General features: G+C 34.7%; 1 protein-coding gene across 2 annotated transcripts in view; it reads right to left on the bottom strand.

The window, feature by feature from the left end:
* The window catches only part of LOC123306592 (claspin), a 47,287-nt gene that overhangs the window by 20,879 nt on the left and 11,629 nt on the right, over positions 1-14,779 (bottom strand). Inside the window, exon 1 of one of the 2 annotated variants that reach the window (XM_044888658.1) lies at positions 9,484-9,544. The exons of the other annotated variant lie outside the window; for it this stretch is intronic. The gene's annotated coding sequence lies outside the window, so the exon portion shown is untranslated. Of the gene's footprint in view, positions 1-9,483; positions 9,545-14,779 lie in introns of those variants that run through there. 2 annotated transcript variants of the gene reach the window in all.

The following is a 14,779-nucleotide window of genomic DNA, read 5'->3' as shown; positions in this document are numbered from 1 at the left end:
GTTATTCCCGGTCTTCTTCGAATAGGTTCTTGTAGAGAAATATATCTCAAGAGGACCAAAGACTGTTCGTCATATGAGATATCATAAAACTTTGTGAATATATCACGAACTTTTTGTATTCGCAAGTTACCGCAGTCTTTTCTGCAAGATTCGCTGCAAGCTTTTGGCTGTAAAAGAAAAATCATATTAAAACAAACGAATGAGATTGGAACTATAAGTGGATAAAAAACATATCATTATGGGAGAGATTTTCTTATACCTCAATAAAAAATTTCAATATAAATATTCCTATTTCATCGCGCCGAGATATCAATAGAAGGAACTCGTATATCATCGAGCCCTGTCAATATTGATGAAGTATAGGTATAGCAATCATACATACGACATACATAATATTATGTAAATAGTGATCAAGATATATACTTACTGAATCTGGGGCTATTTTCGGGAGAATCTGCTTTCCTGTCCGGCTTATGAAAGATATTCCACTACACCTTTTCCGTTTTTTGTCCTTCCACTCACTTACATTTACCATTTTTTTTCGTTTATTCAGACTTTCTTGGTCACTAGCGGTATAATTTATACGATCCATTTGGTATAAAAGAACGTAATAACTGAATACTATCGAAAAAAGAAAATAGTTTGACAACCTGCTAATATCTGTCAGTCATAATATCATAGATTACTAGTATAATATTTTTCATAATCTGTGTGACGTGAACATACCGCGTTTTACCATAATTTAATCGGAATATTTCCCTTCAATCTCGATCCCCCTGTGGTCTTAAGAGTATTACCACGAAAAATATTTCGACGGGAATCAATGACATAATCACATATCTCGCTTTTCCACTAAAAAAAAAGAAATCGAAATAATGAACATACCGCGTTCTTCCAGCCATCCATTCAATTAGTGTTTCAATCATTACGCTGCGGTGATATGGTAGGTACAGAAATCACGCCATTTCTTGTTATGGAATATTCTAGGAATCATTATTTCGAATCCATAAAACGATTAGTTATGTACATTCTATCAGAAGTAGGTAATGTTTCTACATCTATATCTTATTTTCCGGATTTCGATTCAAATTTCCTCGGGCGATTTTAAATGAAATTGCTCAAAAGAAAAGCATAATACAGGTTGCATAATACCTTTGAGTACCTTTGAGGGTGAATACTCAAGGATAATACTAATGGAAATAATTTGGGATATCGGTTCAAGGTTCAAAACCTCAAAACGAGACGAAAATTTATTCTGGAGTCATACGCTGGATAGCTCTGTTAAAGGTTACGTTGCTTCAAAGATGACGACTTGATTATGGATTTGTCCAAATTTTTCAGAGAGACACAGCTAAACAAATGAAATATTGCAGTGGCATTTCTCGAATAGTAAAATGGACCTAGAACTCAATTTTCAATTACCTCCCACAGTTAGTCAGGGGCAGAAATCGGCAACCATTTTTGATTTTCCAGCATAACTTTTCATTCAGGCTCATCAAAGAATTTTCATTGAAATGACGATTTTTCTGAAAACTTTATTGCCTTTTAATTGTGTCCATAAAAAAATAAATCTTCGGTCTGTATCTGAACATCACATAGGCATATTCCTCATTTGAAAAATTGTTGGCATAATTTTACAAATCAAGTAGGTACACGCAACGAAGTAAATACTATGCATGTGGTCAAACTGAAATTCAAAATTCATGACTTTGAGGAACATATTATCATAGGACATATTTTGACATATTTAATTTTTTCTTCGACTTAAACATTTCACTTATTAATTTTCCATCTCCAACGAAAAGTCGACTCCTGAAAAACGGGTTTTCCGTTATAACTTTCTATGCATTTATTCAATAATTTTTCCAATTGAACATTTTAATGGCACTTGAAAAACATTTCAGTGCATTTTATTGCAGGTCACAAAATCCAGAAGCCTTTGTGCACCTACACGTTACTCGTTTGAGGAAGGATTAACAGTGTATCTACTATACTATATAAGAACACTCATGAGTGCCAATTTCCGCTAGTAATACACAGTTCTGCGAAGAGTTCGGGAGTTATAAAAGTTACTGAATTAGGGTTGACCTGCGCCTTCCTTTATGTAACGTTAGATCTTCAATTCAGTCTTCAGTCCAATCAATTCCACGGATATTCATGCCTACCTCAATCGGAACACAGACACCTTTTGTCCAGGAGTTACACAACAACAATTAACAATAAAACTTTTTAAACCCACAAGCAACTACAGACCTTTCGAAGTGAACTGAATTCTGGTCGAATCTCATTGTAGTCGATAACTAGGCGCTTTCGGTGATGGTAAATTGATGATGGGTCTCTTGCAAGAGCAGTTTATCAAACCAATTTATTAGGATTTACGTGGCAAGCGATATAATGGGTTCGATTTTACTTTCTCCTTCTAGACTTACTGCAATTTTGCAGTGTTTTTGAGAATGCTTAATTATATTAGTTCTCAATGCACGCTTCAAATACACAAATTTGTATGCAAGAGAGTTTAAGATAGTTTGAGGAGTTACATTTTTGGATGAAAAACTTGTTACCTCCTTGAAGCCATCCCAGGTACTGGACTTCATTAGAACTCTTGAACTGGATGGCGAGATGCATATATGTCACTATGCCATCTACAGCTTGCCCACAAGCCACCTTTGTCTAATTAACTCCATTATCTGGGATGGTAAAGAGGTTTACGTCCTTGCTCCTGGTGTTTCCACCAGGTTTCCTTCTTTTCCCCACAGAACCTACATTGTTCAGTTTTTGCTCGACCAATTTCCATTAGGTATTTCTTGAGGCAACTTTCCCTCAGCAAAGATAATGAGGACAGTTTGTGGATGGATACCAAAAAGAGGTTAAAACAAAATGCTGAAATTGCCGATTACTTCCTCATACCTACTCTGCCTTCAAAGAACTGCTTGGATCAGCTGTTTTGTGTTTTATGATTTAGTTGGAAGAGAAGGTCAATCTGACGAATCTTCAAACCATTTTTGGCGACTCTGGGAGTAGTTGAAGCAGTAGATTAATCTACATCATAAATAGATCATATATGGTACAATATGTAGGTAAAGAAAAACTTTCTTCGGTGTGCACTGATATAACATTTACATCATATAATATTTTGGCATGGATCAAGCAACTCCCGAAGCTCAATGCGGCATTCATAGCAATGCGTGGAATATCGCCATAACTACATCTCCTCTGCTTTCTTATAGCGTGACTACAGTCGGAGTCGTCGGAGATGAGTGAAGTTATTCACTCTGCCAAAACACCTCTACAGAACAAAAGCGTCCAACTAATTCTGGGGATCAAAGCTGTTTTACTACAATGGAGAAGTGATAAATACACCGCGATGCTTCTATCACAGACCTATGAATGAGACTCTTTGTAAGGTTTCGAACTTAAATGAGCTGAAATTAGGACCGATCACAGGTCACATTCAAGCAAATCACCCTGAAAGCTCACCGGCTGTCAAATAAGTCAATTGCAGCTATTGCTTGAAACTCAAGCCAATATTTCAGGCCACTACGTAAAAACTTGCTATGGTGAAGATTTCAAAAAGCTATCTCGTACTAGCTAATCTCAATAAGTCGACATAAATTATCCCATCAGGCTACGGTAGGCTGAACCATCTTTAACAAATTGGAGCCGATAGAAAAAATCAATGTTTTTTTGGAAATTATAAAACCGGCACTATGATATAAAATATTACCTAATATTTTAAAGTTGATGCGTATTGAAATCTCCTTCAATAATTTGAGTAGAAACTATCTTTCCTTATGAGTATATGTTTTCCAACTATTTATATGTCTGTACATACATATTTCTTATGGGTGTATCAAATGAATAATGAAATGAAGTAATTATTTATCCACTTTCTATTGTCAATAGATTATCCAATCGGTCTCTTACGGAGAACATAATAATTAATATTATGTATTTTCAAGGACTATTATCTAACATTGAAAAATAATACAGTGAGCGTGACACGACTATTGAAACATTTCCAAAAATGAGGTTACCTTTATAGGTATCGATCAGATAACCTGAATACTGGTGAATACATCCTCTAAACTTAGACACAAAAAATCACCAAATTATACGAATATAGAGAAAAAGAAAAGGAGTGGTCTGAAAAAGATTGAAATGAATCTAAGAACATTTCAGAACTTCTTCATAAACTTTTTAGGGTTTTCACTCCCAATCTCTGAAACAAAATCAATTAAAAATGAAATCAACGATTTGCTCCTGCGTAAATTCTTGCACTAATTTGTCAGGAGCAAATTAACTAGAAAAAATTGTTGCCTGACAATGAACTCAAAATAAATAACGTTGAAATTATAATTCTTCGTAACGTTTCGGAGTCTATATCAGACTCCTTCATGAGACGGAAAAATCTAGGTACTTACTTTTTTTGCAGGAGCAAATCGTTGATTTCATTTTTAATTGATTTTGTTTCAGAGATTGGGAGTGAAAACCCTAAAAAGTTTATGAAGAGATGCAAAATCCTCCCAAAATAAATTTCAATCGATATTTCAGAACTTGTCTTAGACGCTGAACATAAGCGGAGTGACATAGAAAACAGAAAATTTAGTATTAATGAATGAAGTACAACAGTTTTTTGTGTTCATGTGTTTCAGGGTTAGGTAAGTAATGGAGCAAAATTTGAGAAAAAAAAAACGTGGGACTAAAGAAAAAATTAATGATGTGTTTGAACTCAACGATTCCTTATGCACTCAGAACACGACGGAACATACTCCTGATAAGATGGTCGATTTCCTCTTCAGGTATCTCACCCCAGGCAAGATGTACCTTATGTCGAAGTGCCGCTAGATATTGTACAGGATGGGGTAAACGCAGCCTCTGATAAATACCAAAGGTAACCTTCTTCGATAAGCAATAGCCCCCCCCCATACCATAATTCCACAGAAAATTAAAGATCTCGTCTTTCACCCTTGCAAGGTCATCATGTATGCCCGAACAGAATCTGGATTCATGACTAAAGATAATGTTATTCCTTTAAAGGTCTCAGTTCAGCTCTGCACCAAGCTAGTCGATCACGGTGTCTGAGAGTGAGAGGTGGGTAAAACTGAGGACGTTATGAAGCAGAGACTGTCTCTGGTATGAAGAGACTGTCTCTGGTATGAAACTCTCCGGCGTTGAACAGTTCAGATTGGCCTGTCAAGCTCTGCAATCCATTGGTTCGCAATAGACCTTGTGGACTTGAATCGGTCCCATTGAGCCAAAAGCCTAAGGAGGCGGTCTTGAAGTAGGGTAGTTCTTCAGACACGTCCTGTAAACACTAGCTCTTCGCGTACAGCTTTCTTGATTCCATGCCCGACAACAAAAAATTACCGCATTTACACTTCTGTGCATCCTCGTGAAAAAGCCAGCTTGGCATGAGCTGCCTATTTCCCCAATTAAACTGGCTAAGCTGTAGCAAATTTTCTCGTCTTCTCACTCTAGGCATGATAAACGAATGAAAGCAAGCTCTTCACAATCCTACGACGATCAAAGGCGAATTGTTGCTAGAAAATACAATCATCGAGTACTTACTTTTTCTGGGAGGGAACAGACGATAACACGAAATCCAATGACGTAGATATGGTTGAAAAATTGATTGCTTTCCCATCCTGATATAAAAAGATACTCTAGAAATTATTTTTAGACATTAATACAAGGTGTTCTCTTTTCTATGTCACTTAGTAAATTTATTATGTGTTTTCCCATCGCATGTTAAATTGTTTTCAATGCACCAAAATATCTTAAATCAAAACACAATAATTACTCAGTGATTTCGAGTTGAGTATTGTTATTGTGGAAATTTAGCTCAGGAGATTCCATTCAAAATGAAGAAGACAATGGATATAACGAATGCACTTTCCTCGAATTAATAAGCCGATCGACCTTTCCTTATTTTCGGTAATGGCTAGAGAATGCCGAAATTGTATAGAATCACAATTAAAATTAATTGCTGCACCTTCAGTGGTTTTCAGAGATAACAATCCTGCTGAAATAAAGATATGGTATAGTGCTGGTTTTCGAAGCTAGTTTGAGTAGTTTGAGAGTCTAATGAATATTCTGCTGTGGACATAACAGAGGGAAAAATATTTATTGAAATATCATATGGATAGCAAATGGATTTCTTTGTATCTGCCTGAATATTGATAATATAATTTCAATTTCATATAATTGAAATTTAGATTTTGAAATCAACGGAGTGATACAAAATTTGAGATATTTTAAAATATCTGCAGTCCTTGTTGAGATAGCAACAGCATGTTGAGCGTGTACAGGGTGGGCAAAATTCGTTGTCTACTGAGGGGATCTCGTGAACTATAGCAGCTAAAAGAAAACGGACTATTCTTGAGCTCTTTTTTCCTGACTAATCCAAATCTTGAAAACAGAACCGGCCGCCTATCATTTCTAGATTTCGAGTTATAAAAAAATTGAGATTTTGACAATTTCGAAAAGTTCTCATAAATATTACAGATATGAAATTTGAACCTCCTTAGACACTTTTCTACATAGAATCTACTGACAAAATTTTTTTCTAATTCACAAATACTAAATTGAATAAGAGTTTGCATTTAAAAGAACAAAAGTTCGCCTGATGATTCGAAATGAAAAAATTTTTTGTCAGTGGATTCTACGTAAAAAAAGTGCCTGCAGAAGGTTCAAGTTTCAGATCTGTAACTTCAAAGACAAAAAAGTTATGAGAACTTTTCGAAATCGTCAAAATCTCATTTTTGCTAATGACTCAAAAACGAAAAATTGTAGTAGGCAACGGGTTTCACCATTCTTTGTTTCTTTGAAAAAGAGTTCTCCGAAATCTGTTACTGTTTTCTTCTAGCTGCTATGGTTGTCGAGATTCCCTCAGTAGACAACGAATTTAGCCCACCTTGTATATCGATGGAAAAAACACATAGTGCTACTAACCAATTAATCAAAATTTTGAAAATTTTCTGCATTGTACGTAGTTACCCACATATCATAAACTGGATCAATTTTTTTTTCGAAGTAATATAATAGCAGTGCAACTTTTTTTGCTCATAATTTCATGCAGTCCCCGAATTTGGAGCAGAGTTTAACAAGAGTCTCCAAGAATCTAACAACAACAAAAAACGATCAATAATTCGATTGATAATTGCCATATTATTCATATGAAATGTACGAAAAATATTTCTAATTTGCGACGGGGAGTTTTCCGACGAAATAATACGTTCATTATGATTTAGTATTAATATTTTGTCAGTCGAATACTGACATAAGAAAATAAACATAAGAAAACGTAATTCATGCCAAGACTTTCGCTGAAGTAGAATGGGTATCAATTTAATGTACATATTCACAAATCTTATATTATTATAATGAACATAACAAGAGTGCAACGAGGTATACAATGTGATATATCCTCACATTCAAAATAAATAATAATATTCAATATTGAATTTTTTCTTTATTTTTCACCTGAGAGCACACATTAATAGAAACATGCGTTATAAGTTAATTGAATTGATTATATTCGACACTTTCAGTTTTTATTTACTGACATTTTGAACACTCATAAGTCTCTAAAATTTGAGTTCTGGAAATTGATTTTTGATGCAATAGGTATAGTTATCATTTTAGTGAAAAGCCACCCAGTCCTTTAGCCAGTATCATTTTCATCAATGTTGCCCATCCTGTTTTCCAAGAATTTCTATTTGTTTTAATGACACGCTATCGAATACAAAGGGGCATAGCCGAAACCTCTGGTCACCTGAGTAGAATAACAAATATTTGGATAATCCAACCTACTAATAGGTTCTTTTTTTTTAAGTAAACACAAACCTCACAAACACACAGAAGTTTAGGAGAACAATATTTCTAAGATATTGGGCGCTTCAGGTTAGTGAGCTAAAAACCTAATGTGAAAAACATTTTGCTATAAATTTCTCTTCTTTCCTTAGGTGAATAAAACTCATATATAAATATCGAAGAGTATTATGATTCAATATCTACAGTTATTTCTTCAATTACATATTCATATTGAGTCCTAACATCCTTTGATCTATCTGAATTCGATAAATTCGATATTAATTCATTTATATTCCAAACGTTTCCTAGTTTCACAGTTATGTCATCCCACATATCATGCAAAGGTGGACTTAATGTCATCTTCAAACGACTCAACTTCTAATTTGAGGAACTGGAAACATGTTTGGTGTTGGTACAACATCGAAGAAGTTGAAGACTTGCACGACCATTTTCAATTTCGAATTATAACTTCTTTAGTTTACGACCATGAAGTGGTCAATGTAATAAACACTATTTTATATTTGCAGGTAAAACGAAGGCAAGTGTGCACCATAACCTATAATTTCATTTCGTTGTCGACACTGGACTAATTTTCTGAGTGAATTGATCAGTATCAATCAGTATTGTTAATGAGAACTTTTCTCGAAAATTTCTAGTTAGGTACTTGCAGAAATACATTTTGTTCAAGTGCCTTATGTATTATATGATACCTAATAACTGTACCTACATGGTGGGCCTTTGAAAACAGATAAGATAACAGGAGAAATGATTGCACATCGAAAAAATGCTTAGGCACGTCAATTTCGGATTCCAGGGAAACAACTTTCAGGATCAAATTTACAACTATTATCTCTTCAACCCCTAGTGTTACAAGTCCAACCCTTAAATTTTGAATGGGAAAGATGGTGTTTGTGTGTATAAAGTCTCTATCTCTATAATCTTTGGTGTATGTGATACCACATTGAAAAGTTCTTTTTATCTTGAATTCATTATATATTTTTTCATTTAATTCACCCGTTTCCGAAGTACTCATATGACATTTCAACAGAATATGATTATTAATATGATTTTTCAACAGCGCCGGGTTTTATACTCTGGGGTTTCCTCATGTTTTGAAAATCAATCGAATTTTTACTCATTTATTCCGTTTTGACGACCTGTGCATGACAGTTAATGATTATCATCGAAATCTCAGATTAAAAAATCAGTGAAAATTTGATTTATTCACACATCATGCACTTTATAGTACAAAATTTAAATGTGAAAATTCCGAAAACAAATGAATTAAATATAATGAACCCATCAGGATAGAAGGGCCTTTTGAATGAGTTATCACTTACCCCATTTTCCCCATTCAACACTAAGGGTTGAAGAATTGGATTTTATGTTTACCCCCTCGAATCAAAAATCGACGTATCAAAGAGTTTTTTCGAAATGAGTTCATTCCGTCTGTTACGTTTTCAGAAGCCTACCCTCCACATTCGATAATATATGTAGGTACAGACATCACGTTTCTTGAATTTAGTCAAAAAATAGTTTTTTCGTCGACCTCAGCAAAAAATTACCTTTTACTTGCAAATTTTCGAGTTGTGTAAATAAATGTTTTTATCTTAATCTTTCGTTTTTAATAAATCATCATGTTATTTTTCACTAAACCTTAAATTTCATTACCTTTTAACTGCTCGATGGATGTCTTAATGAATTAATCAGTCTGTAAAATATTATATACAACCAATTTCACAAAATCTGTCTTATTCAACAAGTTTTCATTGATGAATCAAAATATTTCACCACTCTCAACATTTTTCGTTGCACTCATGTTCAACGTAACTTTAAATTTTGGCGAAACGGAAGCACAACGAAACAACGAACCGCGAAAATGGTACAATAATCTGAAGCTGATCTAAAATGACACTCTTCAGTAGCGACACTGTTGCAACCGCAAGAAGTCGATGTAACACATGAAAGTACCTACTGCTCGGACGCTAGGTTTCGATAGACTATTGGGTAAATGTAAGAATACGAGCTATGGGTATTGACAAGGTTATTCAGAACTTTCAATTCAAAGAATGGATTTCCTCAATGGGTATGTGCATTAATTATTAATGTTCTTATATTCACGCCGGTTACGAAGACTATCCGAAAAATTGTGAAACTGTTCAAACGGAAACTATTCGTGTTATTGGTTTCAAGTTTATTTGGTCATTAGAAAATAAAACGTCAATCAAAACTGAATGATTAGTATCAATAGTTGAGGAGCTCACAATGCTTAATCCGGATTTACTCGAGCATCGTCGAGACCTAGTGGATTTTGAAGACAAGATGGTAAAAAGAAAAAAGGGTCTATGATGTATGTACATTCGGAGGTAGGGAAAGCGTCTGTAGGTTCTCAAAAATGAAAAAAAAGGCAGGTGTACATACTCGAGCGTGTCAGATTAAGGTACTTTACATATAATTCCTCCGTGTCTCTTATTGGCTGTATTCGGGTTCGGCTTTTGGACGGTCCGAGAATTGTTCTAAAACTGCGCAAAACTGTTGCGCCCTAGTATAAAATCCTCTGCGCAGTTCTAGAACCATTCTCGGACTGTCCAAAAGTCGAACCCGAATACAGCTATTATAAATTCATGTAATTCTGACAGTTTGCGTAGTGGGGCTGGACGTACATAAGGTTTGAAAATGGTAAAAATAACGGAACGTGTCAGATTTCCATAGGATATGTTCATTGAACACAGAGGAACCTACTTTTCAAGAGACTAACAATTCGGACTTGACGCAAGGTCACAGCGGTGACGCAAGGTCACAGCGGTCCTTTGAAAATGCAAGAAAAATTGTTACTCGAGCTTGTCAGATTTTCATACAGATAGTTAATCTCGGTGTAGACACTGTTGACTCATTAATCTGACACTAATCAGGTTTTTCTTTAATCTGATACACTTTGAAGATGACCACAATACATTTTTTTTAAATATCTCCATTCCTGTACCTACCTCTAATCGTTTTTGTATACATTATGAAAGTTGTAGATAATAATATTTCATACAACTTTTGTGTGAAGCAATTTTACATACTTTTAGTATCTCTGAGCTAGAGGGTAATGAGTGTGAGGAGCTTATATAGCCATACATGCGAAAGGGCAGGGTCATTGTAGAATCCCAGTCTAACGTATGTTCATGTTCCTCCCCTTCAGAAACGTTTGGAAGTAGAACAAATTGCTTCGGACGAAATTTGTAGAAAATGTTATGTTCTACATTTTTTATGATCAATGCGGAAACGATTTAAAACGTAGGAGAGGAGATAATTAAAAAAAACTTATTCTTGTGACCTTTATGGCCAAGTTTTATTGTTTCGGCTCGATGAAACTGTTAAATTATATTTTTTCCGTTATTCTCGAATCATTAGCTTCAAAATAAGAAAAGAGCCACCTCGCTCAGGAATGTGATGTTTTTTCTGCAAGTTTGGTGCCCTCCCACACATGACCAAACATCATCTCAAGTAACCGGGGACTTCTAGTTTATAGAAACTATTGTTTGAACCAAAAATATCGAGGACTTCCTGATAACTACCCATAAAAATTATTGCTGATTGTCTCTGTGAATCATTTTATTTCGTGTATTACATGTTGTTTTTTTCTCTATTATTTTTTAATTTTTCTTCTGTTCTTTCTTTAATACTCAATGTATATGTAACAAGGGTTTAGTTGTAGCAGCAACTTCCCTTGGATGAACTTCTCCTTTCGATTTATAATGGCAGAAGTTAAGACATTTATTATTTCTCATTTCAGTTTGAATCAAGCCCTTAAGTGTGGAATATTTTCAAACCCTCATACTGAGAACTTCGTTTGGTGCGGAAACCACGAAGTTCTCAGTCTTTTGTATGTAGGAAATGCACCTGATACCGAAGATCTATCAGACAATAGCCTCGAACGCTCGTCTCACAAACACAAAAACCGCATGTCATGATAGGAATATAAAATTGGCATCTGTAGAAGTGTAGAAAGGCGCGGTCCCTATTTTTTCAACGGTTGCGGATTGTACAAAGCATAAAGTGAAGGTGATCGACTTTTTAATAACAGCGGTCTCCACATTCTACTCCATACGTCAACAGTCTACTTGCTAAACTCATTGGATCCGATGATAATGGACTAGGAAGTTAAGAATTCCGAACCTATAGATAATGTTTACTTTCGAACGGCATCGTCAGCGTATTAGAAGAAGTCCTATCTGGTGCTTGAAGAACAAGATCATCAATCTATCATTGATCAGTTTGACGGCTTCTCGAGCTCATGAAACTCCCAGCTAGAGGAGGGACCATATGGAGGATTTATGAACTCCTCAAAATTAAATGTTGACCTTGAAATTTGACAAAATTTCAAATGAAATCCGCTTATTCGCTTTCATTCAGAAAGTGCAGATGCGGTTCTCTAGGCATGAAATTAATGGATGGAATATAGCTGAAAATAGGGTAATTAAAGGAATGAGCTGTCAACAACAGTACATTTAAATTGTTAATTTGTAAGATGAATATTCTAGCGGTGAGTTATTACCAATTTTTTTTTACATATTATGAAGTGACAGTTTTTGAAACTAATTGACGTTTTAAAAAGTTCCTCTTTTCGTAAGTGATTACGAAAAGTGAAATATTTCGCAAAAACTGCTAAAGCTGTCACGAGCTGAGCTACAGGTGATGGTGGGTACAAATATCATTTGTACCGTATGGGAGAGTCAGAAGATGAGATTTGTAGGCACTGTGGATCAGAAGTAGAAACAGCTGAACACATGGTACATGGTAACAACACCTTATGATTTTCCTTCCGAAAATTGTTTTCGTGGGATAGATTTCCGTAAAATAAAATGCTAAGGTTTCCCATTCAATTCTGGAAAAAAAAAGTCAAAATTTCGATACAGTCGATACTTTTGTCGGAATGAATAAAAACTTACAAGCAGTATACGAAGGTCTATGAGGCAGAGAGTTGATGCATGTATTTTAGCGGAAAATATAGTCATTCTATGAACACTTAATACGATGAAATGGAATGAACAGTGGTCAGAACTTCTTGTAAGTTTTTCTTCATTCCGCGAAAAGTATCGACTGTATCGAAATTTTGCAAGAGACTTTTTTCTCCAGAATTGAAAGGAAAACCATAAGAGAATTTTATTTTTCGAATATCTATCCCACGAAAACAATTTTTGAAGGAAAACCATAAGGGGTTGTTATTTTTAATCCCTAATAATAAAGTTATGAGATAAAAAAAATTTTTGAGTACCATCGACTGAGTGCTTCATATTATGTATAATTTCATGACTCAGTGTTTTTTAGAACCCGTAAAAATATTAAAAACTGTCAACTCGTCATCGCCTTCCAAAGGCTGTATCTTGGAAGGGAGGTTGATTTCGAAAAAAAATTATAGGAACTACCCCTGCTTATTTTCATCGAGGAACAATCGCATTTGTTTACAGATACCCTGTATAGAATCTTTTATTTCTGATGGCAACAGGCAAATTTCCAAAATTTGTTCATTCTTCGAATTTCCCTCAAAATGATTTTAATAAATACCTTCAATACCCAGAATTTCACAATAAATAAACCAGTGAACAAGAAACTTGCTTACTGTTATTTCTTCAATAAAGTAGTCTTCAAATTGGAAGTAGTCGTGATTAAAACTGTTGACCTCGTTGAAACACTTCCTATTCCACTTTTCCTGCTTCCTCTTCGAGTTTGAATTCACCAGGGCGTTGTCTCAATTATGGAGGCGTCATAAAAAATTGCTATTTGTGTAACATTCAACGAAATAATTAGTGGAAAGTGCCTCGAGGATTTTCATAAATATAAAACATGAATTATATTTTGAGTATACACATGTTATTAGTTTCTTTACCATTTTTGGTAATTCGAAAAATCCATTTTGGGAGATATTCACTTATTTGTAGAATAAAGAAGACTGATTTGTTGGATATAAGTTGTTCGAAAGCAGAAAAAGGCCACATTTTACATTTGAGTTCTTTATCCTCAGAAGTCACCGAAATATTTGAACATTCACTGTAATAAATCGTAATTAGAAGAAGAAATTTTCAGACCCAAACAAACCTAGACGTGTCAGCATCAAAAGACTGTGGAAATTCCTGGGGCTTTGTCATATATTTTTTTTTTTAACCTACATGCTGGTCTGCACGAGTTATTCGATAGCAAAAAGAGTATTCTCCTCTAAAGAAATGACAATTTTCGCTTCAATTAGAAGTCGATTCATCATAATTTCCGATGAGAGGTGAAAATTCATGAAATAATTCATTAGAAATTCATTGCGAATAACTGCATAGCCTCTGGAACAGATGTTGAACTTCGAAAAAATTAATGATGAAGAAACTCCTCACTGGAAGCAATCCATTTGATTGAAAAAATATTGGTGTAATAACTCAGTCGAGAAAATAAATTATTCTTTTTCATAATCATGCTGCTTGTTGTAAGATCATTGTCCAATTAATGTAGGTACTTGGTACAGTCCATTGAACTTCTGAAGAAGTTCATATCCTCTGATGGTCATATGCCGTTAGCACATGTTCAAATATTCATTGTGCTCTTCATGACAGTTATTGAGGAATAAATTTTATGCGCTCTTCGGTTAAACTTCAATTTCATTCATTCCATGGACTGACCCTGCATATTGCGAGAATGGAGAAACTACAGTACGATTGAGAGAATCGAAATGAAAATCAAGATTGTAATGAGTTGTTGTTTTCGTGAAATGAAGGAAATTGAAAATACTTAATGGTCGAAGAAATGGTAAAATTTGTGATTTTGACGTATGTAGTGTTGCTGTAGAAATAAGCACAAATGAAATATGACTTCTGGCTTGCATTGTCGAATTGTTATTCCAGTGGATATTTTTGTATATGAAACAGTCAGTACAAAAGTTGCCCAAGTTCTGAGCCTTGAGGCACCTCTGCTTCCCTATATCTGATTGTGGAGCTTT

This window comes from Coccinella septempunctata, chromosome 2, assembly GCF_907165205.1.
Source record: "Coccinella septempunctata chromosome 2, icCocSept1.1, whole genome shotgun sequence".
Classification (NCBI taxonomy): Eukaryota; Metazoa; Arthropoda; class Insecta; order Coleoptera; family Coccinellidae; genus Coccinella; species Coccinella septempunctata.
This window is presented reverse-complemented; position numbering and strand designations above follow the sequence as displayed.